Raw genomic sequence first — 25,029 nt, forward strand, 5'->3', positions numbered from 1 at the left:
CGTTCCTCTGTGTCTGTGTGTCCATCTTTATCCAGTTGTCCCCGGTGGACAGCGAGGTTGCTGTCGTATGTCGGTGATGGTTTCCTGCACTCTGCCAACGCTGTTGCGTCTGATGGAGTCCCATCTGCTTATGTTCTGCCGTCTGCCCGGGGAGACACGTCAAAAGAAAATACTGCAAAGACCCACGTCACAGAATTCGCTGCTGATGTTTTCTCCTAGGAGCTTTATGGTTTCAGGTCTTACGGTTAAGCCCAGAGCCTAATCTGTGATGAGTTTATAGAGGTATATGCTCGTTCATAGTCCACACTCAACCACTGAGCCACGCCGGCCGGGCATCTTTCTAAAAATCTCTTAGGCACAGTCTGGCCCTGGTGTGTTTTTAGCCCTCGAACAAGCCGTGTTTCTCGTGGCTTGTTTTTCTGAGCAGTTGTCTCTATAGAGTCAAAAGGAGGCTCCACTGAGCCAGGCTGGCCGGGCACAGATGTATTAGGGTGGGTGTTGCAGGAGAGGAACGCGAAGGTTTACCTGCTGTGCGGTTTGGAAACTCAGCTCTCGGTCCTTTGCGATCTCCGTCGCTAAAAGCATCAGGTGCCCTTACCCTTCCGAGTTTTCTTCCCGAAGGCGCACCATCATCGCCCATCATCAGAACCGAAGTGGTTTCCATGGCAACCTCCTCCTCCGATCCATCATGCTTTCTGACGGTACCATTCCATTCCGTCCCTGGGATCACATGGGCGCTTTCAAAAAGTAATCCTAATAATAAAACTCTTGAAAATGAAGCCAGGAAAGTATCAGCAGGCAACAGGAAGGTAAATGTAATCCCCACAGACACCCTGAGACCATAAGACTGAGAGAGAAGCCATTCCCAGGTCGTGGTGGGTTGAGGGTGTTAATGAGTATTTCACATAAAGGGTAACATTATCGCCCTCGCCCGTTTGGCTCAGTGGCTAGAGAGTCGGCCCACAGACTGAAGGGTTCCGGGTTCGATTCCAGTCAAGAGCATGTACCTCGGTTGCAGGCTCGATCCCCAGCCCCTGTCACGTGAGGGAGGCAACTAATTGATGTGTCTCTCCCCATCCCTTCCACGATCTCTAAAAACCAATGGAAAAATACCCTTGGGTGAGGCTTAACAAAAAATAAAAACTGTGAGAGTAACATTATTAAACAGGATAAGGGGACGGAGGCAGCAGAGAGCCGGCCACAAAGAGCGAGATGGCACGGTGGTTGGGGGACAGCCTGCGTCTTCTCCTTGCCCCCCATCTTCTCTGGTAGGTGCAGGTGGCCAGCGTGGAAATGGAATTGAACTAGAGCTGCAGGGGAGGTTCCCACCGGGAAAGGTGTCCCTTGCCGCGTTCAGAGCGGAGCCGAGAGCAGCGACAGGTGCTCATGTGGTTCTGGGAGGTGAAGGCAGGCACCCCACCTTCCCATCACTCAGCCCTTAAGGCAGCTGGCAGCTTTGGGGGCCAGGCTCTTCCCATGAAAGTCAGGACTTGAAGTGGCTTGGGCGGTCTCCTTCCGCCTTGTTCCACTGTTATATTTCTTTATATATATATATACACACACATACATACATACACACACACACACACACACACGTATATTATTGATTTCAGAGAGGGAGAGAGAGAAACAGAAACATCAACGATGGGAATCATTGATCGGACACCTCCCCTCCAGGGGGTCACAGTGGGCATGGGGGGCAGGTAGGGGAGCCCTCGCTGCATGTTCTGTCCAGTTCCCCGGTTCCCATGGCTGTGGCTGTGCTGTCCACACACAAGTCCCTCATGTCCAGCACGGTGCCTGGTAACAGGCTGTCTGTCTCCATCTCTGTCTGGTACACATATGCGTAGTGTAAATACATGCGTGGTTGATATATATTACATGTGTGTGTGGGTGGATGGATGGATGGATGAAAGAAGAGACAGGCAATCTATGTGTCTATTTAGTACAGTTTATGCATAATATATATATATATGTATATATATATATGCATACTTGATATGTTTCTATATTCAATGTATGTGTGGACAGATGGGTGGATGAAAGAAGAGATAGGCAAGCTATCTCTAGTACATATATGTATATATTGTGTGTATCAGTGATGGCGAACCTATGACACGCGTGTCAGAGGTGACACGCAAACTCATGTTTTTGGTTGATTTTTCTTTGTTAAATGGCATTTAAATATATAAAATAAGTATCAAAAATATAAATCTTTGTTTTACTATGGTTGCAAATATCAAAAAATTTCTCTATGTGACACGGCACCAGAGTTAAGTTAGGGTTTTTCAAAATGCTGACACGCCGAGCTCTAAAGGTTCACCGTCACTGGTGTATATACACATTTAATATATGTATATATTAAACGTGTGGATGGATGATGGATGGATGAAAGAAGAGATAGGCAATCTATGTGTCTATTTAGTACAATTTATGCATAGTGTATATATATATGCATGATATATTTATATATCCAATGTATGGGTGGATGAGAGATAAGCAAGCTCTCTGTATCTCTAGTACATGTATGTATATATCATATATATACACATGCTTAGTATTTATTAAATGTATGTGTGGATGGATGAGTGAAAGAAGAGATAGGCAAGCTGTCTATATCTCTATTAGCACATATATGTATGTATATTGTATAGATACACATTTAATCTATTTACATATGAATTATCTGGGTGGACAGATGAGTGGATGGATGGGTAAACTCAGCAGGCATGATGGGAACGTTGCTGTACAAAGTGTTCCGCCTTCTTCCCTGTCTTTGTCTTATGCTCACGTAAGTACCAGAATGGGGGTGTTCACTCTAAGCCACTTGTCCAGGGGAGAGCACCTCTGCTCGCATCCCCCACATTTATTAGCTCACGGTGGGGGGGGGGGGGGGGGAGGCCTTTGTGGAGCCCCTTGGGCGGCAAAGAGGCTCCTGTGTATCCCGCAGGACTTGAACCTGCTGGGGAGACCCAGCTGACCTGGCTGCTGGGTGGGCCCTGCCTGTGGGAAGGGCCCCAGGCCCCGCCCTGAGTTATGCTAATTGCCCTCCCGGAGCCCATTAGGAAAAACACAGATTGTCAAGCTGAGGCTTTGAGAGGAAACAATGAATGAGTCTTTGCCTCCTTCTTTCTTTTTGCTGCAACTAATTGGGTCCATTTCTCTGCTCAGGTCCCTGGAAAGATGGATGCCCCTCCAGTTTGTAAAATAAACAGAAATCTCTCTTTTTGTGCCCATTACAGCCGCCGCCTCCTGATCGTGCTAATAGGTGAGTGATCCTTCACATCTTCTCGGGAACGTTTTTTCCTCTCCTCACAGCGTTTCCGGAGGACTTCCTTCTCCCCTGCCCTGCCCCTGAGGAGAGGAAGGAATGCCCGGAAGCCTGCCTGTTCCCGGAACCGCCTGTCAGCACGAAGGGACAGCACACTTCACCCCCCGGGCCTCAGGTACCATGGGCTCTAGTCACAGGAACAGTGAACGCGCAGCCATCATCGGGGAGGCCATCCTCCCGGCGTCCGAGGACGCCCCCCGATTTCGGGGGGCAGATCTGACAGGTCAGGCCTGAGGGGGGCAGGCGACAGGAGCCGGGGGAAGGTGCCGGGCGTCGTCCCCAGGGCACTCGGATGAGCAGGTGACGTGTGACGGTGAGTCTCTATCCCCACGTGTGGCTTGGTCACCGTGCTCCTGTGTGTGGATTTTGTTTTGAGTAACTGCTAATGCAGCAGCTTAGAACTTTATTTCACCCAACATGAGAGTCACCCCGATTTCAGGGTAGCCTGGGTCATGTGGACCCTGCAAATGTAACCAGAGGGGAGGAAGCTGGCCTGGGACACTTTTGCAAGCCCCCCAATACTCCATTAAGGTAAGACGCTGGATGTACCTTCATATTAAATCTCTGTCACACCCACAGCATAGCGTTCTCTCACACTGTATTTATTTCAGCAGCAGACAAGAGCCACCGCCCGGTGGACGGATGGATTAGCCCCAACAAGGGAGCAGTTCATTCACGTGGCCTACTCCCATTGCAGGTCACCGCAGACTGCGGACGTGGAGTGGGGCGCGTGGCCCAGAACCCAGGCAGGTTGAGGGCAAGGACGCCCTGTGCAGACACCTTGCACCACCCGGGCCTCACTCATCCGGGCGGCCCCACCATCCGTGTAAGCACCGCAGTCCCGGGAGAGGAGCGGCCCAGGCGGAGGGCAGTGTCTGCTTGAGCGCCCTTCCCTCCTCTCTCCACCGTGAGCGTGGCTCTCAGGTAAGAGTTCTCAGGTCACAGTTCAGTTACTTCGGTGCCTGCGTTTGCTAACATGGGGCTGGGCTCACGGCAGCCTTCGTCAGTCCGAGGGGCAGCAGGACACCAAAGAGGACCTTCTTCCAGGCAGAGGACACTGGGTCTTCGGTCGCCGAAGACGCTTCCTTTCAGGGGACGATCCCAGATGGTCACAACCTCGGAGGAGGAGCCGCTCCAGGTCCAGGGCCTGCAAGAAACACAGCGAATGCTGAGATGCCGCCAGCTGCTCAGGTAGGAAACTTCTGTGATCTCTCAAACCCTCTCGCCTGACAACACAGCACACACCAGAACATCCACAGGCACATTCTCCTCTCCCCGACACATCAGAGAGGAGAGAGGGTGGTCAGCAACAGAGGAGAGGAGTGGGAGGAAGATTAGAGATAGAGAGGGACACAGACAGAGGAGTGAGTGGATGAGTAGAGAGATGGAGGAGAAAATGAGGTCAGGGATAGAGAGATGAGAGGGAGGTTAGAGACAGGGTGGTGAGGAGAGAGAGGGGAGAGAGGTCTGAGTAAGTGGAGTAGAGAGGGATGTTAGAAGAAGGAGAGGGGGTCAGAGAGAGAAGAGGGAGGTCTGTGGAAGAGAGAGAGAGAGAGGAGACAGGAAGGGGGTTCTGAGAAAGTGGAGAGAGAGACAGAAGAGTGGCGTTTGGAGAAGGATGAGAGAGAAATAGAGGGGAGGGGAGAGATTGAGGTCAGAGGGAGAGGGAGGAGGTAGCGATCAAGGAGGAGATAGGGAGGTCAGAGTAAGGAGAGATGAGAGAGAGAAAAGAGAAGAAGGTGGAGAGGGCAGTCAGAGGGGAGAGAGAGAGAGAAAGGTCAGTGGAAGAGAGTAGAGGGAAGTCAGGGGAGAGATAGGAAGGTTAGAGATCGGGGGGAGAGATACAGAAGAGGGGTGTATGTCAGATAGGGGAGAGAGAAATAGAGGCAGAAGAGAGACAGGGCAGAGGAAGAGAAGAACGAGAGGGAGGTAAGATGAAGAGGATAGAAGAGAGAATGAGGTCATGGATAGAGGTGAGAGAGGGAGTTCAGAGAGACAGAAGTGAGGCAGAGGGAGGAAGATTAGACAGAGGAAAGTAAGATAAAGAAGAGAGGTGAGAGAGAAGAGCGAGGTAGAGGGGAGAGAAATAGGTGAGAGGATGGTCAGAGTTGAACAGTGAGGTAGTGGAGAAGAAATGAGGTATAGGGGAGAGAAGAGAGAGAGGGTGTGGTCACCAATAGAGGAGACAGGTGGAGTTCAGAGAAAGTGGAGAGAGACAGAAGAGAGGGGTGGAGGAAGATTAGACAGAGAGGTCTGTTAGAGATCAAGGAGAGAAAGATAGGGAAGAGAGAGGTAGAGGAGAGAGAGGTCAGAGATAAAGGAGGGAGGTGAGAGATGGAGGTTAGAGATCAAGAGAGAGACATGGAGGTCAGATGTAGAAGACAAAGAGGTACAAGAGAGTGGGAGGGAGGAAAATTAGAGATAGAGAATGGGTGATCAGGAATAAGAGAGAGAGGTTGGAAGCAGAGAAGAGAGAGGAGTGGGAGTTCAGAGATAGAGGAGAAGGTGGAGAGGACAGAGAGAGTGGTCAGCAAAGAGGAGACAGAGGGAGTTCAGAGAAAGTGGAGAGAGACTGAAGTGAGGCAGAGGGAGGAAGATTAGACAAGAGAGGGAGAGGAGTTCCCAGAAACTAGAGAGAGATTCAGAGAAGAGTCGGGGTTGGAGGAAGATGAGAGAGAGAACAGAGAATGGAGATAGAGGAGGGAAGTGAGAGATAGAGGGGAGGGAGGTAGAGATGAAGAAGAGAGAAATAGAGGAGAGGGAAGTCAGAGACAGGTGGGAGGATGGTCAGAGTTTATAGGAGAGAGCGGGAGGTTAGGGATCAAGGAGAAGGAGACAGAAGAGAGAAGTGCGAGTTCAGAGATAGAGGAGAGGAGAGAGGTCAGTGGAAGAGGGGAGATAGCGAAGTTAGAGGCAGAGGATAGAAATACAGAGCAGAGAGACTGAGGTCAGAGATAGAGAAATGCAAGGTAGAGGAGAGAAAAATAGAGAAGAACGGGACCAGACACCGATGGGAGAGAGAAAGGACAGCTGGAGGTCAGAAGGGGGCAGAGAGAGAAGAGCAAGGTAATGAAGAGAGAGAGAGAGATAGGGAGCTGTCAGAAGCAGTGGAGAGGGTGGGAAGAGAGGTTAGAGATCAAGAAAAAATAAGACGGAGGTAGAGAGGAGAGAGAGATATCAGTGGAGTAGGATAGGGAGTAGAGGGAAGTCAGGAATAGAGGAGAGGAGGTCAGAGTAAGAGTGGAGAGAGGGATGTTAGGATCAAGGAGAGAGCAGAGATAGGGAGGACAGAGGAGTGGGGGGTCAGAGGCAGAGTAGAGAGAGGGTGTTCATCAACAGAGGAGACAGAGAGATTTCAAAGAAAGTGAAGAGAGACAGGAGAGAGAGGATATAGAGGGTAGATTTAGAGAAGAGACATCTCAGAAGAAGAGGAAGAGAGAGAGAGAATGAGCGAAGAGGTAGAGGCGATAGAGCAGAAGAGAGGTCTGAGGAAGTGGGGAGAGAGAGAGGAGAGGGAGGTGTGAGTTTGAGGAGAGAGAAATAGGTGAGAGGGTGGTCAGATTAAAAGAGAGTTAAAGAGGAAGAGTTGAGTCAGAGAGGGAGTTCCCAGATAGTGGAGGGAGAGATAGAGAAGAGACACAGAAGTCAGAGATGGAGGAGAGCTAGCTCAGAGGCAGAAGAGAGAGATGTCATAGAAAAAGGAGGGAGAGAAAGGTCAGAGATAGAGAAGTGAGATGTAGAGGAGAGAAAGGGAGGTTAGCGATGGAGGAGAGTGAGGTAGGAGGAAGAGGAAAGAGAGAGGGCAGTCAGGGTGAGTAGTAGACAGAAGAGAAATAGAGGAGTGAGGTTATAGATACAGGAGAGCTAACTCAGAGACAGAGAAAAGGAGGTCAGAGACAGAGAGGTCAGACAAAGAGGACAGAGGAAGGGGTTAGAGGGAGAGGAAAGGTCAGAGATAGGTGACAGGGTAGTCAGAGTAGAGGGTAGAGAAGTAGTGGAGAGAGAGGGAGGTGAGAGAGGAAGAGGAGACAGAGAGAGTAGGAAGAGGAGAAAGGCAGATTTAAGTTGGAGGGGGAGGAAGATAGGAGAGGGAGAGAGGTCTGAGGAAAAGGAGATAGAGAGCGAGGGTGGTCAGCAATAGAGGAGACAGGGAGTTTAGGGAACGGGGAGAGTAGAGAGGGGGAGGAACATTAGAGATAAAAGAGGTGGGAGAGAGATACAGAGAAAAGAGGTACTGGAGAGGGAGATACAGAAGAGGAAAGTATGTCAGAGATCAAGGAGATAGACAAAGAGAAGAGCGAAACAGAAGATGGAGGTCAGAGAAAGTGAGAGAGGGTGGTTAGAGATAGAGGATGGGGGAGAGGAAGGTCAGAGATCAAAGAGAGAAACAGAAGAGAGATGGAAGTAAGGGGCTGAGGAGAGTGAGGTCGGAGATAAAGGACAGAAAGAGAAAAGACAGGTGGAAGTCAAAGAGGAGAGGGAGGGAGGGAGGAAGAGGAGAAAGAGGCCAGAGTTAGGGTAGAGATAGAGGAGACAGATGTCAGTTGAATAGGAGAGGGAGACCAGAGAGAAAGGAGAGAGACAGAGGTTAGAGATAGTGAGGAAGGTCAGTATAAGAGGAGAGACAGGGACGTTAGAGATCAAGGAGGAGAGGGAGGTTAGAAAGAAATGAGGGGAAAATGAGATAAAATGGAGAGGACGGTTAGAGATAACGGGGGGAGAGAGAAAGAAGAGAATGAATGTCAGAGATGATAGGGGAAAGAGAGGTTAGAGATAGAGAAGGAAGGCAGAGGAGAGGGTGGTCAGAGGAAGAGTTAGAGAGAGAGGTCAGAGATAAGGGAGGGAAGATTGAAGTAGATGAGCTAGAAATAGGTGGGAGAGAGGTTGTTGTAGAGGACAGAGAGGTAGAGGAGAAGCAGTGTTGAGGGAGGTTGGTCAGCTATAGAGGAGACAGGGAGGCAGAGGGAGGAGAGAGGTGAGACGTGAGAGGATGGTCAGAGTTGAGAACAGAGAGGGAGAGGAGAGAAAGAGAGAGAGATGAGAAATAGAATTAGAGGAGAGCTGATCATAGAGTACATGGACGTCAGTGAGAGAGGGGTTGAGAGAGAGAGAGAAGGATGTCAGAGGCAGAGGAGACTGAGTAAGAGAGGAGAGAGGATAGAGAGAGATGGAGGTTAGAGATCAAGTAGATAGATATATAGAAGTGTTAAGGGGATCAGAGAGGAGCTCAGGGATAGAGAAGAGAGGTAGGAGAGGGGTGGGTGATAGGAATAGGAGATTTGTGGGGGTCAGAGAGAGAGAAGAGAGATGGAAGTCAGAGATCAAGAAGAGAAAGAGAAAGGGGCCAGAGCAAGGGGAGAGAAATGGAGGTAAGATGAAAGAGGGAGAGAGAGATCATTGCGGAGGAGATAGAGATGAGAGGTAGAGGAGTAATAGAGGAAAGGGAGGTCAGAGATAGAGGGGAGGGAGTTTAGCGATCAAAGGGAGAACAGATAGAGGAAGGTTAGAGATCAAGGGGAGAGAGAGAGGGTGGTCAGTAATAGAGGAGACAGGGAGTTCAGAGAAAGGGGAGAGAGGAGAGAGGTGAGCGGAAGAGGACAGGAGGTTAGAGAGAGAGGAGTGAGAGGGTTATCAGGAATAGGGGAGAGAGAAATGAGGGAGATCAGTGTAAGAGGAGAGGGAGTTCTGAGAAAGTAGAGAGAGATACAGAGAAGAGTGGGGGTTGGAGGAAGATGAGAGAGAGAAGATGGATGTTGAGGAGAGAGAAATCGATGAGGGGACGTCAGAGATAAAGGAGGTTAGAGATCAAGAGAGAGAGAAAGATGGAGGTCAGAGATAGAGGAGAAGCGGAGGGAGGAAGATATCAAGGAGAGAGTGGAGGTTGGTCAGAGGAAGAGGAGAGAAGAGAGGGTGGTCAGAATAGAGGACAGAGAGGTAGAGAAGAGGAGGGAGAGGGTGGTCAGCAATAGAGGAGACAGAGAGGGAGTTCAGGGAAAGTGTAGAGAGAAGAGATGGGGAGGAAGGAAGATGAGAGTGAGGTGAGAGGGAGGGGAGAGGCAGAGGAAAGAGAGAAGTCAGTGCAAGAAGAGAGAGAAGTGGGGGTCACAGTAGAGGACAGAGTGTAGAGGAAGAGGAGAGAGAGAGAGAAGAGGGGAAGGTCACTGGAACAGGAGGGGAGAGTGAGTGAGGTCAGAGAGCAGGGAGAGGCTAAGAGGACGGGTAGATCAGAGGTAGAGGAGGGAGAGTTGTTTGGGTGAAGAGAGAGGGAAAGGGCGGTGGGAGAGTGATTAGAGGGGGGAGAGGAGTGAGAGTGGGCATGGGAGTGGGGAAAAGGGAGGTCAGAGAGGCATATTCTTGGTAGAGGAGGGAGGAGAGGAGCGCTGGCGGTCAGAGGGAGAACAGAGATTAAGGAGAGGGAGAGAGTGGGGGAGACTTCAGACAGAGGAGATGGAGAGAAAGAGAGGCCGGTTAGAGGAGATGAGGCAGGAGAGATACATAAGAGCAGAGAGGGTGGTTTGTGAGAGGAAATAGAGGGAGGTTTGTGGGACAGGAGGGAGCTGAGGAAGATGGAGGTCAGAGGGGTGGAGAGAGTTTGAAGAAAGAGGGAGAGAAAGATATCAGTGAAAGAGGAGCTAGAGGGAGGTCAGAGATAGACAGGTCAGGGAGTGAGGAGAGAGAGAAGGAGTTCAGAGAAAGTGGATAGTAAGATGAGAGGATGAGGGGGGGGGGGAGAGGGTGATCAGCAATAGTAGAGAGGGAGGTCGGAGGTCAGAGATAGGCGAGAGGATGGTCAGAGTTTAGAACAGAGGTAGAGGAGAAACAGAAATAAGGAGGTACAGGAGAGAGAGGGTGGATAGAGATTAAGGAGATAGAGGAGAGAGGGATAGAGAAGAGAGACAGATGAAGAGGAGGGAGAGAGAGAGGTCATAGGAGAGCGAGTGAGGTCAGCGATAGAAGATAGGGAGACTGAAGTTAGAGGAGAGGTGTGGGAAGAGAGAGTGCAGAGATATAGGAGAAAGAGGAAAGAGAGATCACAGATAGAGGAGAGGAGAGGTCTGAGATAGGTGACAGGGTGGTCATTGTAGAGGATAGAGAGGTAGGGAAGTTGGGGGAGGAGGTTAGAGTACAAGGAAGCAGAGAGAGGGGGACCTGGGAAGAGGAGAGAGAAAGGCAGGTCAGAGAAAGAGAGGGAGGAAGACAGGAGAGCGAGGGAGGTCTGAGGAAAAGGAGAGAAGGGAGAGGGAGGTCAGAGATACCTAAGAGCGTGGTCAGAATAGAGGACAGAGAGGTAGAGAAGAGAGTGAGGGTGGTCAGCAATAGAGGGGACCAGGAGGGAGTTCAGGGAAAGGAGAGAGAGAGAGAGAGAGAATATGAATAGAGACACAGGTCAGAGGAAGAGGAGCGAGAGGGAGGTTAGAGATCGCGGTGAGAGAGAGGAGAGAAGAGAGAGTGAGTTCTCAGATAATGAGGATAGGGAGGTCAGGAAGAGGAGAGGGACATTAGAAATCTAAGAGAGAGACTTAGAGAAGAGAGTGCAGGTGAGGGAGGAGAGGGAGAGAAGGGGGAGAGAGAGAGGTCACAGATAGAGGAGAGAGAGCAATGTCAGTGGAAAATGTGAGAGAGATCAAAGGCAGAGGAGATAAAGAGAGTGAGGTCAGAGATGATGGAGAGAAAAAGAGAGGTCAGTGGAAGAGGAGAGAGGGAGGTCAAATGAAGGAGGAGAAAGACATACAGGAGACAATAGAGAGGAAGAGGAGAAAAAGACCTCAGTGGAAGAGGAGATAGAGTGATGTTAGAGATCCAGGGAAGTGGAGATCAGAGGGAGGTCAGAGGAAGAGGATGCAGAGAGATGAGAGTGATGGGTGTCAGAGTCGTGCACAGGATGAGGAGAGAGAGTGGTCAGCAGTGGTGGGGAGAAGAGGGGGAGGTCAATGGAACAGGAGGGGAGAGTGAGTGAGGTCAGAAAGAGCAGGGAGAGACGAAAAGAGGACGGGTTGATCAGATGTAGAGGAGGGAGAGGGACAGGAAAGGGCATGCCAGAGTGATTAGAGAGGGGAGATGAGAGATGAGGAGGGTGTGGGGAAAAGGGAGGTCAGAGAGGCATATTCTTGGTAGAGGAGAGAGTAGTGCTGGCAGTCAGAGGGAGACCAGAGGTTAAGAAGAGAGAGGGAGTGGAGTGGGGGAGACTTCAGAGGCAGGAGATGGAGAGAGGGAGAGAGGCAAATTAGAGGAGCTGAGTGGCAGGAGAGATGAAATGCAGAGGAGAAAGGGAGAGGATAGAGAGAGAGATGCATAAGGAGAGGCAGATAGTGAGGTCAGAGTAAGAGGAGAGAGAGGGAGGTTAGATATTAAGGAAAGAGAGGAGAGGGGATCAGAGCTGGAGGTCAGAGGAATTGGAGAGGGAGTGAGAGAGATCAGAAGTAGAGAAGGAAAGAGGAGAGAGAGATTGAGAAGTGAGACCGATGTCAGAGAAAGGAAGAGCGAGGTAGAGGAGAGAAATAGAGGAGAGGGTAGTCAGAGGAAGAGGAGAGAAGAGAAAGTCAGAGGAAGAGGAGAGAAGAGAAAGGGAGGTCAGAGAGAGATGGAGCGAGTGCAGGGGGACAGAGACAGATGATAAATAGGGAGATGTTAGTGGAAGAGGGGAGTGAGGGAGGTTAGAGATCAAGCAGAGAGAGAGAGAGAAGAGAGACTGATTTCAGTGATTGAAAAAAGCCAGGTAAAGGAGAGAGAAATAGAGAAAAGAGAGAGAGAGGGGTAAGAGGAAGAGAGCAAGAGGGAGGTCAGTGTAAGAGGAGAGACGGGGAGAGTGGAGATGGAGGAGAGAGACACAGAGGAAACAGGTCAGAGAGAAGAGTTAGAGCAGCGGGAGGTGAGAGATCAAGGAGACAGACAGAGCGTAGGAAGAGGAGAGAGAGAGGCACATCAAAGTTAGAGGGGGAGGAAGATAGGAGAGGGAGAGAGGTCTGAGGAAAAGGATATAGAGAGCTTAGAGGAAGGTCAGAGAGAAGAGAAGAGAACGAGGGTGGTCAGCAATAGAGGAGACAGAGAGGGAGTTTAGGGAAAGGGGAGAGTTGGGGGGAAGGAAGATTAGAGATAAAGGAGGCAGGAGATATAGAGAAGAGAGGTATGGGAGAGGGAGATAGAGGTCAGAGGAGGTGGGGGGCAAGAGATGCAGAGGGCCCATCGGGTCAGAGATGGAGAGAGAGTGAGGTCAGAGATAAAGGACAGAAAGAGAAGACAGATGGAAGTCAAAGATAGAGGAGGGGGAGGTAGGGAGGGGGGTTTGAGGGAGGAAGAGGAGCGAGAGGAAGAGACTCTAGGGTAGAGATAGAGGAGAGAGATGAAAGGAGAGAGGTCAGTATAAGAGGAGAGACAGGGAGGGTAGATATCAAGGAGGAGTTATAGAGGAGAGGAGAGGGCGATCAGATAGAGAGGTCAGAGATAGTGGAGAGATATAGGAGGGGGAGGTCTGAGGCAAAGGAGAGGGTGGTCAGAGGAAGAGTTGAGAGAGAGAGAGGTCAGAGATAAGGGAGGGAAGGTCGAAGTAGATGAGCTCAAAATAGGTGTGAGGGAAGTCAGAGTAGAGGACAGGAGAAAAAGTGGAGAGGGAGGTTGGTCATCAACTGAGGAGAGAGGTAGAGATCAAGGAGAGAGAGATAGAGGTGGGACGTGAGAGGTTGGTCCGAGAAAGTGGAGATAGAGAGAATTAGAGGAGAGCTGATCAGAGGGAGAGGAGAAGAGAAAGAGGATGGTCAGCAATAGAGGAGTCAGAGAGGGAGGGAGGGAGAGAGAATGGGGGGAGAATAGAGAGGGGTCAGGAAGCGGAGAGAAAAAACAGTGAGGTCACGGGATCGTGAAAGAGAAAGAAATAGAGGAGAGGGAGGTCAGAGATGGAGGAGAGAGAAGTAGAGGAAAGGTATCTCAGGCAGAGGAGACAGAGTAGAGGAGATCACAGTAAGAGGGGAGAGAGGTTTGTGGAAGTGGAGAGACAGGTATGTTAGAGATCAAGTAGAGAGACAGATAGCATTGTTGAGGAGGTCAGAGATAGAGGAGAGAGGGTGAGTGATGGAAAGAGAAAGAGGGGTGATAGGAGATTTGTGGGGGTCAGAGATAGAGAGGGAGGTTAGAGATCCAGGAGAGAGAGATAGAGAGACTTAGTTCAGAAATAGAAGCGAGGTAAAGGAGAGAGAAATAGGAGAGAGAGAGGGTGGTTAGAGATAGAGGAAGGGGGAGAGGGAGGTCCGAGATCAAAGAGAGAGAGAGGGGAGCGGTGGAAGTCAGAGATACAGAAGTGGGAGGTGAGATGAAGAGGAGCAGTGGAGACAGAGAGAGGGAAGTCAGAGATCAAGGAGAGAGCAAGAGAGAAGAGGGAGGCCAGTCTCAGAGAGAGATGGCGGTAAGATGAAAGAGGGAGAGAGAGATCATTGCAGAGGAGATCGAGAGGGTAGTTAGAGATAGAGAGTGAGGTTAGAGATCAAGGAGGAGATAGAGAAGAGTGGTAGAGGAGAAACAGGAAAGGGAGGTCAGACAGAGGAGGGAGAGAGCAGAGAGAGGCTAGAGATAGAGGAGAATTAGGCAGAGAAGACAGAGTGAGGTCAGAGATAGAGAAGAGGGAGTTTACAGATCAAAGGGAGAACAGAGGGAGAAGGTTAGAGAGAGAGAGACAGAGAGGTAGGGGAGAAGAAGAGATAGAGGGTGGTCAGAGAAAGTGGAGAGAGAGGAGAGGAGGAGGGAGGAAGATTAGAGAGGTGAGGAGATGATGACAGGAGGTTAGAGATAGAGAAGAAGGGGGAGGATTAGAGAGAGGGTTATCAGGAATAGAGTAAGAGAGATTAGAGGAATAGCAAAGAGAAGAGGGAGATCAGAATAAGAGGAGAGGGAGTTCTGAGGGGGTTGGAGGGAGATCAGAGATAGAGAAGATGGATGTTGAGGACAGAGAACTAGGTGAGGGGAGGTTAGAGATCAAGAGAGAGAGAAAGATGGAGGTCAGAGGTAGAGGAGAAATGGAGGTAGAAAGTTCAGAGAAAATAGAGAGCGGGAGGGAGGAAGATTAGAGATAGGAGAGAATTTGTGATCAGGAATAGGGGAGAGAGATAGGTCAGAGGCAGAGGAGAGGGAGGGGGGAAGATTTCAAGGAGAGGGAGAGAGAGTAGTCAGTGTAAGGAGAGAGAGACGGGGGGTCAGAGAGAGGAAGTAGAGGGGGGTCAGAGGAGAGGACAGCTTGTAGAGGAAGAGCGTTGTCAGCAGTGGAGGAGAGAGAGAAGGTGTTCAGAGAGAGGAGAGAGAGAAGAGAGGGGGAGGTCAATGGAACAGGAGGGGAGATTGAGTGAGGTCAGAGCGAGCAGGGAGAGACTAAGAGAGGACGGGTTGATCAGAGGTAGAGGAGGAGAGTTGTTTGGGCAAAAAGAGAGGGACAGGGCGGTGCAAGACTGATTAGAGAGGGGAGATGAGGAGGGAGTGGGGGAAAGGGATGGAGTGGGCAAGACTTCAGAGGCAGGAGATGATGTAGAGGAGTAAGGGAGAGGAGAGAGAAGGACAGATGAGCAGTAGAGGGAGGTGTGTCAGACAGGAGAGGGGCACCTGAGGAACATGGAGGTCAGAGTTGGAAGAGGGGAGAGAGAGGGAGACTAGAGTGGGAGGATAATGGAATAGCAGGGAGGTAAAATTGGGAGAAGAGAGAGAGGGGGGAGGAAGGAAGATTAGAGACAGAAGAGAGAAGGTGATCAGCAGTAGTAGAGAGGGAGGTCAGAGACAGAGGAGTGGGAGGTCAGAGATAGGTGAGAGGATGGTCAGAGTTTAGAACAGAGGTAGAGGAGAAGAGGAACAGAAATAAGGAGGTATAGGAGGGAGAAGGAGATAGTGAAGAGTGGGAGGTCAGAGTTAGAGGAGAGAGAGAGAAATAGAAATAGAGGCAAAGGTGCAGAGGGCAATATTTGAGAGAGAGGTCAGTGGAAGAGGCGAGAGAGGGCGGTCAGAGATAGAGAAGTAGAGAAGAACGAGGCCAGAGACAGAGAGAAGTGAGAGAGGTCAGCTATAAAGGAGTAGATAGGGAGATTGGAGTTAAAAGAGAGGCATGGGGAGAGAGAGAGTGCAGGGTATAGGAGAGGAAAGAGATCACAGTTGGAGGAGAGGAGAGGTCTGAGATAGATGACAGGGTGGTCATTGTAGAGGATAGAGAGATAGGGGAGTCGGGGGAGGAGGTTAGAGTACAAGGAGGCAGGGAGGTTTGAGGAAGAGGAGAGAAGGAGGTCAGAGATACCTAAGAGTGTGGTCAGAATAGAGGACAGAGAGGTAGAGAAGAGAGAGAGGGTGGTCAGCAATATAGGGGACCAGGAGGGAGTTCGGAGAAAGTGGAGAAGAGGAGAGGGGGATGGAGGAGAGTGAGGTGAGTGAGGTGAGAGGCAGAGAGAGGGAGGTCAGATACAGAGGAGAGAAAGAGAAGAGAGAGATGGAGGTCACAACCCGGGGTTGGGGGGAGAGAGGGGAATAGAGACAGTCTTCAGAGGAAGAGCAACGAGAGGGAGGTTAGAGATCAAGGTGGGAGAGATAGAGAAGAGAGTGGAGGTCAGAATTATAGCACAGACAGGAGCGGGAGGTCAGGGAGAGGGGGGAGGAGAGACGAGAGAGGTCAGAGGAAGAGAGCGAGAGTGATGTCAGGAGAGAAGAGAGCGTGCACTCTCAGATAAAGGAAAGAGAGGATAGGGAGGTTAGATATAGATTAGAGGGAGGGAGAGAATGATCATAGAGGTAGATCAGTGGTTCTCAACCCTCTGGCCCTTTAAATACAGTTCCTCATGTGGTGACCCCCAACCATAAAATTATTTTCGTTGCTACTTCATAACTGAAATGTTGCTACTGTGATGAATCGTCATGTAAATATCTGATATGCAGGATGGTCTTAGGCGACCCCTGTGAAAGGGTCGTTCGACCGCCAAAGGGGTCGAGACCCACAGGTTGAGAACCGCTGCGGTAGAGGGGAGTGAGGTCAGAGGAAGAGGAGAGAGAGTTAGAGAAGAGAGTGTAGGTGAGGGAGGTAAGAGAGATAAGAGGGAGAGAGAGAGAGAATGAGGGTAGAGGAGAGTGGAGGTCAGACAGAGGGGGAGAGAGAGAAGTATGAGGAAGGGGAGAGGAGAGAAGGGTCACAGAGGAGAGAGAGGAATGTCAGTGGAAGACGTGAGAGTGAGAGATCAGAGACAGGAAATAAAGAGAGGTCAAAGAGAGGGAGGTCAGTGGAAGAGGAGATATAACGATGTTAGAGATCAAGGAGAGAGAGAGAGGGAAGAGAGTGGAGGTCAGATGAAGAGGAAGTAGAGATAGATTATGGAGATGGGTGTCATCCTATTGGATAGGAAGAGGAGAGATGGTCCTCAGCAGTGGTGGGGAGAGAAGATGTTCAGAGAAAGAGAGGAGAGGGGGACGTCAGTGGGACAGGAGGGGAGATAGAGTGAGTGAGGTCAGAGAGAGCAGGGAGAGACTAAGGGCGGACGGGTTGACCAGAGGTAGAGGAGGGAGGGTTGTTTGGGTGAACAGGGGGACATGGAAAGGGCTGTGCGGGAGAGATTATAGACGGGAGCTGAGGAGGGAGAGGAGAGAGTGTGAGTGGGGAAAAGGGAGGTCAGAGAGGCATATTCTTGGTAGAGGAGAGAGGGAGAGGAGCGCTGGTGGTCAGAGGGAGAACAGAGAGAGAGAGAGAGAGAGGGAGGGAGGAAGGAAGACTTCAGAGGTAGAGATGGAGAGAGGAGAGAAGATAGGGAGGGGAGTGGTAGAAGAGGCAGGTTAGAGGACATGAGTGGCAGGGCAGATGAAATGTAGAGGAGAAAAGGAGAGGAGAGAGAGAGATGCATAAGGATAGGGAGGAGAGGCAGAGAGAAAGGTCAGAGTAAGAGAAGAGACAGAAGTCAGGGAGCGAGGAGAGGGAGAAGTCAATGGGAGAGGAGAGAGAGGGAGGTTAGATATCAAGGAAAGAGAGGAGAGGGGATCAGAGAAATGTGGATGTAGGGGAGAGAGATGGAGGTCAGAGGAGAAGGAAAGAAGCAAGAGGTAGTTCAGAGACGGAGGTCGCAGAAAGAGGAGAGAGAGAGAGAGAGATGTCAGAGGAAGAGGAGAGAGAGAGAGGTCAGAGAGAGAGTTTAGTGGAAGAGGGGAGTGAGGGAGGTTAGAGATCAAGGTGAGAGAGGGAAGAGAGACTGGGTTCAGAGATAGAAAAAAGCCAGGTAAAGGAGAGAGAAAGAGGAGTGAGACAGGGAGATCTCACTGCAGAGAGAGAGGGTGGTTAGAGATAGAGGATGGGGAGAGGGAGGTGAGAGAGAGAGAGATGGAAGTCAGGAATAGAGCAGAGGAGAGAGAGATCAGAGAGAAAGGGGATAGAGGGACACAAAGAGAGGGGTGAGTGGAACAGGAGAGACAGAGGTGAGAGATCAAGAACAGAAAGGGAGAAGAGAGATGGAAGTCAGAGATAGAGGAGAGGAAGGGAGAGAGGGAGGTCAGAAGAAAGAAGAGAGAGAGTGGTGAGGGTCAGTGATTGAGGAGAGAGAGGTAAGAGGAAGAGAGCAAGAGCGAGGTTAGTGTAAGAGCAGAGACAGGGAGGGTAGAGATGAAGGAGGAGATGGAGGTTAGAGAGAGGAGAGAGCAGAGGGAGGTTAGCGATCAAGGAGAGAGACAGAAGAGACAGAGGTCAAAGGGTGAGAAGAGAGATAGCGGGAGGTCTCAGAATGTGGAGAGAGAGAGAGAGAAATAGAGGAGAACTTGCTGGGAGATAGAGGAAAGGGGGGTTAGAGGGGAGAGAGAGGTCAGTGAAAGAGTGAAAGGGGGTTAGAGAACGAGGAGGGAGGACGGGAAGGTCAGAGAGAGAGGAGAGGAGATCAGGAATAGAGGAGAGAGAGACAGAGGTGGAGAGAATTAGAGGAGAGCTGATCAGAGACAGAGGAGATGGAGGTCACAGAGAGAGGGGCTGAGGGAGAGAGAAGGATGTCAGGCAGAGGAGAGTGAGAGAGGAGCGAGCTAGAGGAGAGAGAAATAGGTTAGAGGGTGGTCAGAGTAAAAGACAGAGATTTAAAGAGGAAGATGAGAAAGAGGGTGATCAGCAACAGAGGAGACAGAGAATGAGTTCCAGAAAATGGAGGGAGAGAGAGAGAGAAGGAGGGGGATAATTGAGAGAGAGGGCAGTGGAAGAGGAAAAAGAGAGAGAGATGTTAGAGATCAAGGAGAGAGAGGAGATGGAGGTCTGAGAGTGAGGTCAGAAAGAGAGGAGAGAGAGGTGTGTGGAAGAGGAGAGTGAGGTTAGAGATAGAGGAGAGACACACAGAAATCAGAGGACAGAGAAATAGAGGAGAGGGAGGTCAGCGGAAGAAGAGAGAGAGAGAGAGGAGAGGGAGGTGATGAAGATCAGAGATAGAGGGAAATCAGACATGGGGGAGGTAGGAAGATTAGAGAATGGAGAGAATTGGTGATCAGGAATATGAGAGAGGTCAGAGGTAGAGGGTAGAGAAGTAGGTTAGAGGCAGAGGAGAGGGAGGGAGGTAGAGATAGAGGAGAGAGAGAAATAGAGGAGAAGGTGGAGAGGGACAGAGAAGAGACTGATCAGAGATAGAGACATGCGAGGCAGAGAGAGAAATAGAGGAGAGGGAGGTCAGAACATGAGGAGAGAGATGGACATTACAAAGAGGGAGAGGAGAAGAGAACTAGAGGACAGAGGAGAGAGAGAGAGGGTTGGAGAGAGGCAGAATGAGGGTAGAGGAGAGGGAGTTCAGAGACAGTGGGAGATATAGAGAGTGGTCACAGAGAAAGAAATGTCAGTGTGAGATGTGAGAGAGAATGAGGTCAGTGACAGAGGAATAAGGAGGAGGTTATAGATCAAGGAGAAGGAGAAAGAGGTACTGGGAGAAACAGAGAGGGGAGGTCAGAGAGAGGAAGAGGAGAGAGAAACATCAATGGAAGGGGAGATAGGGTAGAGTAGAGTGAGGTCAGAGAGCAGGGAGAGGCTAAGGGGAGGATGGAGTGATCAGAGGTAGTGGAAAGAGTTGTTTGGGTGAAGAGAGAGGGACAGGGAAAGGGCTGTGAGAGTGATTAGAGGGGAGATGAGACAGGAGACAGTGTGAGAGTGGGAGTGGGGAACAGGGAGGGAGAGGAGCTCTGGGGGTCAGAGGGAGAACAGAGTTTAAGAAGGGAGAAGGAGAGAGCGGGGGAGACTTCAGAAGCAGGAGATGAAGAGAGGAGGTAGGGGAGAGGTAGGTTAGAGGAGAGGAGAGGCAGGGTGGATGGAATGCAGAGGAGAAAGGGAGAGGGGCACAAGTAGAGGGGGCTGAGGAAGACGGGGTTCAGGGGAGGAGAAGAGTGTTTGAAGAAGAGGGACAGGGAGTTCAGAGTTTGAAAAGAGAGGAGAGAAAGGGAGATCAGTGGGAAAGGAGAGATGGAGTGGAGAGAGAGAGCCCAGAGTAGGAGGATAATGGAATAGCAGGGAGGAACAATTGGGAGAAGAATGAGGGCGGGAGAGGGGAAGGGACAGAGAGAGCAGAGAGAAGTGTGTGCAGGATGTGCTGGGACTCACTGTGCTGTCCTGTCAGGTTGGGCCTCCAGGGGTCCCGCGTGGGACTGGCTGGGACACCTACCTGCAGTGCTGCCAGTCATGAGGGCTTTGTACCTGCACGTTTTTTATTTTATTGATTTATTGGGAGAGAGTGGTTAGTACAATCTGCCGGGGCTGCGAATTTTATTTGCTCCGAGGCTTGAGGGTCTGCATGCAGGATGGAGTGGGAAGGAGGGTGTGGGGTTCCAGTGGTGGAACTGAGAACAGGGCACTTTTCTGAGCTAGTTTAAGGTCGCTATCCCCAAGGCCACTAGTGTGGAGACTGTGATTAGGTTCTGTTCCCTTTGGTCCCTTGCCCATGTGTCTACACCTCCCACACTCCATCCCCTGCCAGCGCCCCTCCCCCAAGAACCCAGCCACACTGCCTGGCGCCCAGCAGGTGCCCAGTCACCACAAGGTGAGTGCGGGTGACGGTCACCCGGGGCTGCCCCAAGTGAAGGTGAGGAAGAGTCCTGTTGGGCAGAAAGCACCTGTGCTGGGTGGTGCTGGGGAGAAGCGCGCTGTGATTGGTTGTGGTTGGCTGAGTGACACCGAGAGAGGCGAGCCCAGCAGAGCTGAGTTCCTGACATCACTGCTCCAGCAGAGTCCCCACCACCCTGAGGAGAGATACCGTGTTCCCGACACTCGTCCTTGGTGACTGGGTGGCCTCCTCTGAGTCCCGCCTGAGGACAGTGCCTCCCTGTGTGTTTCCCTGAAGCCCTGTGTGACCGGATGATGGAGAAGCTGATAAAACATGGGAGCCTTGCCTTCCTTATGTATGATCCCCCACCCCCGCCCTGAAATTCAATAAACATTTGTGTTATTTACATTAACCACATGACGACTGAGTCTTGCATTTGGTTTCCAGGGTTTGGTGACCCAATGAGTACAACGGGGCGTTTCACATCAAGTGGGGGCGGGGGGGGGGCAGACAGGGGAGGGAGGGTGCCCACCAGACGCTTTGTCACAAACCTTACTGTCAGCAGACGTGCTGCTCCACACAGACCTGGGATCGGATCCTGCTGTGACAGAGGGAACCTTTGAAATGGAAGGTTCCAACCTCCCAAGATGCTGGGACGGTGCCAGCAGCAGAGAGGAGCGGGGTGGGGGTGGGGGTCTCAGAGCTGCCGAGGCCTGGCAGCCCGGCGTGGGCACCCAAGACGGAGGCGTGCTTACGTCCCACGAGTTAATTCAGTCACTGCAGACACAGCGCGTCCCAGCATCACTCATTGTGTCCAAATGCAACAAAGACATGAGGCACCACTGTTCTATGTTCAATTCTGACGGGAGCCCTTGCTGCTCTACGCCCAGAGTCCCTATTAAAACCTCCATTTCCCTGAGGAAGGAAATGAGGCTCCGAGCAAATAAATAACCCCCCAACCTATACCCGAGTCTGGGTCCAGGCCGCGCATTCCTCAGCAGTGGGAGCGGGTGCACCCACACCACGGTGAGGAGTGACCGCTCACGTTCACACTGCGCCCAGGCCCCGTGCCCCGCCTCTGAAACCCCGGGAGGCTGTCACTGGGGAGCGGCTTACAGGCCCTTCTGAGAGGTTTGCAACATCTTCAGGCTCCAGAGGTGAATGAAGTGCCAATAAAAAATGAGAAAGTGACGCAGACATTTGCACACATGAAAGGAAGACCACTGCTTGCTTGTGTCCCTGTGTGAGCTCTGAATGCGAAGGTAGTGACGCACGGAGGACGCGGACCGTCTCACCCACTGACGCTCCTGGTTTGCTGATGACCAAGCACAGCAACGGCTGGGTGACAACCTCCTTCCCCGGCCCCTAACTCCCCAACGAAGGACCTGCCAGACCATCACTGTGCTCCCCTACGAGAAACGACGCCAGTTCCCCAATAGTTCTGCCGAGACGTGGGCCGCCCCCACATTGTTTCTGGAAGGACCTGCTCCCCCAAGGGGTTGTGTTGAAGAGACTTGGATGAACTTAGAGCCCTCGGTTTGTTAAACACCCGTCACTGTGCGTTACAGGCTCACCTAGTTGTCTGCCCAACCAAATGCAAGGGGGAGAGCGCGTTAAAGAGCATGTGGAAACACCCACAGATCAAACCTGAAAACCGGAAACCTCCCTCTCTAGGTCACCAGGGCGCTTGGCTGGTCCCGGTCCCAGCCTCCTGCGGGGGTGGGGGGGGGAGCATCAGCACCTCCTTTCTCCCAGGTCTCCGCACTGGAGGCTTTTATACTTAATCGCCCTGCAGGTGACATCAGCTAACCACACGTCCTTCAGTCCCGTCTCTGAGGCGGCGCCAGACCCCTCTCTCAGCCTGGACCGCCCCGATGGCCTACTCCCTGCGTGGTACCTGCGCCTGGGTCACTAGCACATACTTGACACTTTGTCCAGAACCCAGTTCCTGCTCTTCCCTCCGACCCGATGGCGCTGCATTTCCCTCTTCCCCTTTAAGGGCAGCCCCGCCTTTCTATCTTCAGGCTCAGAACTCTGGGGTCTGTCTCAACCAAACAGCCAATCCACCAGCAAACCCTTTAAAATACAACCAGAGCCCAGCCCCTGTGGCTCAGAGGTTGAGCACCCCTACTGGGGATCAAGCCCACAACCCGGCCACATGCCCTGACCGGGAATCGAACCGTGACCTCCTGGTTCACAGGTCAATACTCAACCCCTGAGCCACACCAGGCCGGGCACCACCGAGGTTTTAAATAGCAAGTCTACAGCCCTGAGTGCAGGTGCCGAAGCCTCACACCACGTGGCATCTCACACACACACACACACACGAGGACGTGAGGGTGAAGGGTGCTGAAAGAATAACCAGCAGAATTGCCAGCAGCCTGTCAGGACGGCTTCTCGGTCTGGCTCTCCTGTTCTCCTGTGCAGCTGGTCCCGGGGAGCGTCTGAGATTTCACTCAGTGCTGTGTGGAAGGCAGGCATCCCAGCCTCTGAAATAAGAGCTATAACGAAGGACGACATGCGGGCTGGGTTCCCCCCCACGGCCCCTTTAGGAAATCTGTCCAAGTCATTGAAGGGGTGTGTGTGATCAGGTTACACACACACACACACACACACACCGTCCACAGGGCATCTGAGGTTTGCGTCCCACACCCTCCATGATGCCCATCCCTGATGGCAGCCCTTCCTCTCGTGCCCCTCCCTTTCTCTCAGCCCCAGCCCCTATTCCACCTCCAGCCCGAAGCCCTATCTCCCTCCCCGCCACTGAGCAGCGACCGGACCTCTGCTCCTTTGTATGCAGCGGGCTCCCTGGGAGCACTGACATGATTTGCACATGGGCTGCGGGGAACATGGGCCTTTCGCCCCCGGGTGCCCTTGCTGTCAGCCCAGCCTTCCCCGCTGTTCCGTGGGAGGTTCCCACCAGAACCCGCCGACCGAGTTCACCATGTTTCCTGTATGAACTGCCAAGGTCTCAAGGAACAACCTTGTCAACAAAGGCGACGCTGAGGCGGTGCGGTGTAAGCCCGTAACTGCCTTGTAAAAGGTAAATGCCGGCTTCCGCCCACTGTTTCCCCTCTGTATTGATTTTATGTCTGGAGGCAAAACAGAATCCGTCTGCAAACTCCGTCTTTTCTCTTCCTCCACGTATTTCAGGGAGAGGGGACGTAGCCGACTAGGACGCAAGCGTACACGGCCCAGTGAGGAGGCAGAGGGAAGCTAGGTGGTCAGAGAGTGGGACCACCAGGGGTGGGAATAAAACCCGAAAACCCCCCGGCCAGCATGGCTCAGTGGTTGAGCATTGACTAGGAACCAGGAGGTCATAGTTCGATTCCCGTCGGGGGCACATGCCCGGATTGCAGACTCGATCCCCAGTAGGGGGCGTGCAGGAGGCCGCCGGTCCATGATTCTCTCTCATCGATGTTTCTCTCCCTCTCCCTCTCCCTCTCCCTTCCTCTCTAAAAATCAGTAAAAATATATGAAAACAAATAAACAAAAAACTGAAAACCCAGCTGAGCAGTTACTAGCACAACCTAACTGGGCGGAGAAGGAACAAACTTAAAAATGTATGGCTGTTGCTAAGACAGGCAAATTGCAGACAACCAATCACATGGGAGCAAGGTGTATCAACCAATCCCAAGGATGTTGCTAAGGCAAAATACTTTTGAAAGGACCAATCAGGAACTAATAAGCATCAATAAAAAGATTTTTTTTAAAGTTGCCTCGTCTAGAAGAGCGAATGGAGGGTACTCATTAACACAGCCAAAACCTTCCAAAAGAAATGAGTTCCCTTAACTCACCACACTTCTCTCGTTCTTTTCTTTTGAGTGGCAAAGTCTCGTGCCTTATTTCTAATCCGACATCTCGATGATTGGATTGTATGATGTACAACAATATCTTTTTTATGGAATTTAGGACAGAAAATAGTACATGACTGAGACAGTTTCACTAAGTGGTTCTCAACCTGTGGGTCTCGAACAATGAAAACCCATCCTGCATATCAGATATTTACATGACGATTCATAACAGTAGCAAAATGACAGTGATGAAGTAGCAACGAAAATAATTTTATGGTTGGGTCACAACATGAGGAACTGTATTAAAGGGTCGCAGCATTAGGAAGGTTGAGAACCACTGCATCTGTAGCTATAGGTATAGAGGATTAGATGTATAGATATAGGTGTACATATAGATGTAGGTATAGAATAGACACATAAAATAGATATACACATATAAAGACAGAGACAAAGACACAGAGACACTCACACAGAGACAGACAGAGACAGAGAGACATATCCATAGAGACAGAAACAGAGGGAGGTACAGAGACATATAGAGACAAACACAGACAGAGCTACAGACGTGTGGTCATACACACCCACAGATATGTGAGGATGTAATTACAGACATAGCTATGTAGGCCTAGAAGCAGAGAAGGATAGGTTTGTAAGTGAGCAGACAGCACACAGGCAAATCCCAGACTTATTCCTCACAGAAGTGCTTTCCTTTCCCGTCCGATTCTGTGTGTAAAGCCAATCCTGTACAACCTGGTTCCTATGAGCCCTAACTCCATCCTATTCTGAGCTTAGAGATAAGGGAGGCGATAGGGCGTTTAGGAATTCCTCCTTTTCCAATTAAAGAAGACGGATGAAAGCACTGGGGCGAGCGTATCCCTTTAAGATCAATGACTCCGGTCAGGCCAATTACCCCAGTCCT

General features: G+C 51.2%; 1 long non-coding RNA gene across 1 annotated transcript in view; it reads right to left on the reverse strand.

Annotated features, from left to right (window-relative positions):
- Positions 1-3,936: 3,936 nt before the first annotated feature.
- Positions 3,937-25,029, reverse strand: part of LOC138998417 (uncharacterized) — a 95,541-nt gene continuing 74,448 nt past the window's right edge. The window contains exon 4 of the long non-coding RNA XR_011469155.1: positions 3,937-4,478. This is a non-coding gene — a long non-coding RNA (uncharacterized lncRNA). The remainder of the gene's footprint in view (positions 4,479-25,029) is intronic.

The sequence above is a fragment of the Myotis yumanensis genome, unplaced genomic scaffold (genome assembly GCF_028538775.1).
Source record: "Myotis yumanensis isolate MYYU_CA2020_CCGP unplaced genomic scaffold, mMyoYum1.0.hap1 SCAF_20, whole genome shotgun sequence".
NCBI lineage: Eukaryota > Metazoa > Chordata > Mammalia > Chiroptera > Vespertilionidae > Myotis > Myotis yumanensis.